Here is a 7,066-nt window from a genome sequence, read left to right as displayed (position 1 = left end):
AGTCAGATGAATCTCTAGTTGCACACGGACGCGAGCTGGCTCCTTATCGGGTCGCAAGCTGGGACAGAACGCGAGCTGTCTGGAACGTCTTGCGTCTGGTCACGGACGTGTGCTGAGGTAGTCGGACGCGATCGGGACGCGTCTTCTTCTTATCTAGTTCGCGAGCTACTGCAAGCGGCTGATCTGAATTGTGAGCTGGCTGTGACGCGAACGTGAGCTGGTTCTGTTGTGTACACGAAGCTGCGAATGTCTAGGATCAGGAACGCTTAAGAGCTTTAGCTGATCAGTTGTTTGCAAGCCGGATCGGAAGCAAGAACAAGTTAGGGTTCTTCGGGATTAGGTCTTTGCACCAACTCCTCTTAGCTCATGAATAACAAGGAGTATTAGATTACATGAACACCATAATCTGAACAAGATATCATCAAACAACTAAGGTATGATAAACTTATCTTTCACAGGATTTGAATTTGGCTAGAAAATCATGTTGGTTCGGATTAGGGTTCCAAAAGACCAAGACAACGCCGCGTATTGTTTCTGCGAGTGAGGACGCTTCTGAGATCGGATTGACGAACGGTTTGCGCTGATGGATTCGTCTCGTCAAGAGCTTCAAGATGATATGTGGCTCGTCGTCTGGTTTCTCAGGGTTGGAGAGATTGATCGATTTTAAGTTGCGTCTGATTTAGGGTTTATGTGTGACGGATTTTAGGTTAGGTTTAGGGGTTTTTTTTTCTCAGGGTTTTGGGAGTCTATCGTGCTGATAACATATTGTAATTAGAGAGTTTAGAGACTGAATATTTCTGTGTTATTATTAACGAACAAAGGGGATTCCTTATATAAGGATTACAAGATAAACATAAAAGGAAAGTATACATATCCTTATCCAAGAGGAAATAGAAAAACTACTAAAACATAGGAAAAAGAATTTATCTATATCCTAAGTCGGCTAAGGCTTTGGCCGACTCTCTCTCTCCTCTTTGCGGCTGCGGTTGGACTTGATGTGGCCGACGGGCTTTCTCCTCTTGTCTTGGTTGATGACAATCGACTCAATGATTTATAACATAATTGTATATATAAATGTTAGTGTAAACGCAGATCTGGTGGTTCATTCTGAGTTCCGAAATATATAAATGCTTGTTTCCTAGCAAGACGACTTAATCTTATGATGTTATAATTATGACCACCTTCTGATGGTATGTTTTATTTTTATCTAGTAGTTTAAGTAGACGAGGCAATAATATTGGATTAATGCCTTGGATCGAGCAAACACCACATATATTTAGGCGTTTTATGTGGATAAATCACTTGTTAGGATAAGATCTCGATCATTAATTAAATAAATTTAAACTTTAACGTTTCATTGCCGTGACGATTACTCCATCAAACGATGTCAAAAATATAGTTCATGTGCAAACATTAAAAAGTATATCTAAATTGCAATACTCTTATTTCTTTTAATTTGCTTTTAACTAGCAAAAAAATTCAAGCTGGAAAGATAAATTAATATATGAATTCAGTTAAACTTATAAGAATTTTGAGTTGAATATAAACTTCTCTATGGCTTGATTGTCTTCAAACGCCGAAAAGAATTATTTAGGACTTTCAAAATAATTACTTGTTTGAAATATACATCTTTTTTCAAACAAAATGTGCGTTAAAATTGGCTAAACAAATACATTTCAGTTTTTTAACATTGATTTATTAGAATATTATAATTATGAAAAATATTACATAGATGATTCGACAACCAACAATATTACATGCCTTACGAGGATCTATGTCTAACTTATCTGGTGATCCAGTTAGCATTTCTTCCGTAGCCTCCATAATTATTTAATAAATCGATTTTTCTGGAAATTGAAATCTTGATATGTTGGTGCAGAAACATCGATGAATCCTTAGTTAAACTTGAAACAAATACATTTCACTTAGAATAGTCAAACGTTAAGTATGTTTTTAACAAAATTATGTTTTTTTAAACAGCAAAATATGTTTTTAATAGAAATGATTTTTTTTGAAAAATATGTTTGCAAATGCAAATGGGTAAACAATATTGGTACCTAAGCGAAGCAGTGGCATAGCTGTAATATCAGGTAAATGCAGCTGTCCGGTTGGCACCCAACAGATGCCGTAAGCCTTTTGAAGTATTTCTCAATGTAAGTGATGACTGAACGAGTCGTTCGTCGTTTTATGTGCGTTGGCTTTGTCGTTTTGCACTCATGTCCTTTTCTTCCTTTTAGTTTCTACCAAAGCGACGAGGAGCGAATAATATACGTAGTAGGTATATTACCGGTACAAACCAAAGTAAAACGTCAAATTTATTTTTTCTCTACATTTTAGTCATTTTAGATAATTACTTTAAAATTTCCATCGACTGGTATGACATTTTAGGCACGTTTATTTTGTTTGGTTATTAAATAATTAATTCTTTATTTATGCAACCTTCACATGTTCATGATATGTATTGAACTTTGCATTCAATAAAGCTGAATACCGGTTCTACAGAAAAACTTCTTTGAGATAAGGTTAGGTCAACTACGCACGGCCGACCAAATATTACCTTTGATGAAGGTTATGGATCTAACTTTCTCTACTAAAAAACCAAAGACCCAATAAAAACCAACCCAAAACCGATACAAATACACGATCATCAATTACGTGGGCTGTTTCCCAAATAACATTAACCAGAAAACAGACTCAAGAAGGCCCATACAATGTGGTGAAACCGAACTCCTCCTCCAATCTAGAAAAGCCCAACGAGACGGGTCACCAAGCAGGCCGAATAGATCCGATTGAAATATGAATCCGTTGTTGAATCATCTTCTCCTCGATGCGAGTGGTTTTGGAGGGATCAATGACTTGCCGTTGGAGTAGGAGACCAATAACTAGAAGTCCATCATAGTTGATGACGTTAACTAGTCGGTTGTTGTTAAAAAAAAAAATGTAAACATATTATTACCAATTTTAAATTTTTTTATAGAAATACATTAACGACAACAAAAAGCAGAAAAAACAAAAATAAATTCCTAAACAACAACACGATCTAGTCAAAGCAGAGGTCAACACAACCAGCCAAACCGATACCAAGAGATCTCAACCGATCTGCACTTACCCCTAGCCGCAAAGAGCCGAGCCACAGTTTAACCGAGAGACAGAACCCGATAATTTTAGCCTCTCCGATGATCCGTCTTAATGATTCGACTTGGCCGAAAACAGCTCGAGGCAGGCTTCATGAGCATCAACCAACACAGAAACCAGTCAAGCAAGAGGGCCAAACACACCCACAACAACAAGACCTCGCCTTATTCCGACGGCAGCCACCAAGCAGCTACATGCCAAAACACTATACAACACATGGGCTGAGGGAGGCAGCAACTCCACAACCGAACACCGGACGTCTACACAAACCGGAAGAACCCATATACTAGATGCAAAACGCAAGCGACCGACTCCAGTGCTGGGAAGATGAATTCAACCAAGCAAACCCCGAACCTCCACCTAAATCGAAGACCCCGCGAACAAGAAGAGCAACTCAGACAAGGATAAACCCTAAGAACCATGGCACTGACCAGCTTGCAAACCGGAACATAAGCAATGCAGCACAACCCATATAGACCAAGTGAAAACAGAGGAAGAGCCGAGGCCTGAAGAGGATAAGAAGGAAGTACCACAGACCTAGGAGGAACCGAAGCCATAGACGACTCCGAATTGAAACCTTAACCGCGGACGCACACGCCAAACGAGGCACCGCTAGAGACGACACACGACGAATCCGAAGAGGCCTCAGACGCGTCGAAGAGGAGTGACCTCACCAAACCTACTACCCTTCGGGCAACAAGAGACCCAAACGGCGAGACGTCTTAACCGCCGGAGAAACACGCGCCCTTGAACCACTCCGTCGGAATAGCAAAAGACAATAAATACCGGTAAACGAACATATCCGGGACGGAGGAACCCCCAAATGAAACCACGCGCCACCACTCGAAAGGATTCACCGGAGATCTTAAAAAATGGAAAACTGAAACCGGGAGTATTCCACCCAAAGAGCTAACTCCAACCTCCAACCGTCACCACAATCACCTCGCAGCGTCACTAGAGGAACGAAACGGCTGCCGGACTCAACCTAGGCTCCTCCGCCAGCGAATGAACGAGCTCCAGGGACAGCCGCATATCGGAGGCGGGTGAAAGGGGAGGCTTGGATCAACATGAAAAAAGGAGAGTCCTTCCGAAGGCGAGAAGAAGAGACGGCCGCCAGAGGCTAGACGGATCTGATTCTTCGCGAGAGAACTTAGCTTAGAGAGAGAGAGAGGTTTCAAGCTCGTTATGTGTCTTGTTGTCTAGGTTGTTGGTCTTGCGGGTGCACAGAAAGCGTCTCTTCATCCTTATGACTTGCTTCTACTCTCAAATTTCGGCATGTCATCAGAATCTTTCACGTAAGTGCTACTATTATGTCCATGTACGGATGTACCCACAGTAAACCAAACATATTTTGTTTTTGTAACTTGATGAGAATCGTTTTCACCAATCTACCTACCAAGATACAACCCTCGAGCCTTTTTGCATGTATATGTCATAATTAAATTCTTGTAAATTATATAATTAGCTTCTTTATTACTCACCTATAGTAGTGATATATTGACTTCCTCGGTGATGTAGAATGATTATACATTTGTAATTTTGCTTACTACACGTATAGACGCCTTCTATCATCTCAAAGATTGCATGTACAAATGCCTTTCCTGATTGAAGCTACTTGTTTTGACATGATAAAATGCCGAAGGATAACATTAATTTTTCTTTTATCATAAATATATCACAAAATAACTAAAATGAGCAAAATATATTTCATTAAAGAGGTAAAAGACAATTATACTTCTAGGTACGTAATTTAGATTTGATTTAGATTTGAAGGGTGAGATTTTATATTTTTTTAAAAAAATTAATATTTAAAATTATTAATAATTTTAAATAGTTTCAAAAATAATTTTTGGATTTCATAATAAAAAAAATAAAAAAAAAGTTAATTGAAAATCATATTTTCAAAAATAAAAAGATTTTTTTTTTATTAATTTAAATATTTATTAATATTTACATATCTATAAAGTAAAGATAAAAAGATCCTTTACTTGTTTAATGAAACATATACTTTTCAGGCATATGCGAATTTATATCTGTTAGGATTCGCATTGAAATTCGCATTGAGGCTATTCTTCTTAAGTCAAGCATTTTAAGTACGGTTCAAAGATCAATCGCGGAAGGTGGACTGTGTGTTGAGGATTTGCCAATAGACATATCCGGCTACAACAGAAACCATCATCTACATCTAATCAAAGACAAGATACAGATGTATCTGTGGGAACAGGAGGTCCCTTTGGACTTTGGCATTTCATGTACTGCAACTGCAGTATATACTTAGATCAATACATTTCATCTGAGTTCCCACCTCCAGATAACTAGCCACAGACAGCAGAAAAGGTAAAGTTATGAATCTCCATGGGATGATTATGCAATTGAAACGTTACTGATGTAGCTATGTCGCATACCAAAAACTCTATGCTTCAATGCATGAGAAGGGATTGGGACCCCGCAAAACTCAATATAGACGAGATGAGAAGGGATTGGGCCACACAAGATTTTGAACTCTATGCAGCATTTGATCCGCTTGCAGACAAGGTGAGATTTGTTTTTTTTTTTAGCTTGAAGACTTATAGTAGATACTCTACTTGAATCAAAATGCTAAAGCCTTAAGAAACCTGCAGAATGGGTTTTGTTTCTGATGATTAATTAATGTGGCAGGCGATGGCGGTACATATTGGCAATCAGGTTTGCCATAGCGTAAAAGATGGGGAGAAATATGTATATATATGTACTTTTTGATCTTTTACATTATATGTACCAAAATCTTGTACTAGCATATCATCCCTTTATCTTTGTTTCTCAAATAATAAGACAATAATTTAATTTATTGGTGGTGTTGCAGTACCCTTGAGAAAGCTATTTCATGTTTATGTGATGAAGACGAGTTTGATAATTATGAATACAGAGATGCCTTTAAGGTTTTGATGGAATGATCGGAGACTGGAGTTGGGTAGTGAGGACTGAGGAGTATGGGTTGTGCAGTGGTTTCAACTTAAAAATGCCCATCAATTTATATTATCTTCTCTAGTTCCCTTAATACTCCATCTGAAAGTAAGATTTTTTAGAGTATTCATGCTTCTTAAGAATTTAATAAATATTTATAATTTAATTTATTTTTTACTTTATTATACACTTTTCAATAACTATCCACCAATGAAATTTAATCAATTCAAATATTCTCAATTAATGTTGTTCAAAAGTATAAAAAAATACCTTAACAATATAGAAAATCTATCTTTGTGGAACAAGAAAAAAATCTAAAACATCTTACTTTCGGGAACAGAGGTAGTATTAAAAAAAATAAAAAGATTTTTTCCCAAATCTTGTCTACCAAACTCTGGTTCTTCAGCATATTTTTTATTTGAGTTTTGTTTTTAGATATATTAGGATATGGACCCCCGCGGTTCGCGGGGGAAATGATACTAATTCTAAATGTAACCTAAAAATACATTATATATATAACTATTTACAATGAAATATGATGATATTTAAAATGAAAATTTCAACTTATAAAGATTAATATATTTATAGAATACACTTATAAAATAAGAAAAATAAATTGTTTCTAACACGCTTGTTGAAAGGGAACCATGCTTTGTTATAAATTGTGTTTCCAATTTAAATACTTATTTTGCCAGTAAGATGATTTTAGTATAAAATCCATAATTTTGACTTGGTAACTTCGCAAATAACTAATATTCTAGAAGAATGAAACCATCACATCCCTAATGTACATGAATATCCACATGTGAATTATGAACGAGCAAACATTACTATGTAAAGAACATGAGCCTCCCCACTCATGAATCCTCATGTATTACTAAAACAGAAATCATTAACCTACTCAGACAGTAGTCTTGAAAATGCATCATTAGAAGCGCAACAGCAAGAATTGGCCTGCGAGAAACGTATTGAAATGTGACACTGCGGC

The sequence above is a fragment of the Brassica oleracea genome, chromosome C4 (genome assembly GCF_000695525.1).
Source record: "Brassica oleracea var. oleracea cultivar TO1000 chromosome C4, BOL, whole genome shotgun sequence".
In the NCBI taxonomy this organism is placed as follows: Eukaryota; Viridiplantae; Streptophyta; class Magnoliopsida; order Brassicales; family Brassicaceae; genus Brassica; species Brassica oleracea.
Note: the sequence above shows the minus strand (reverse complement) of the source record.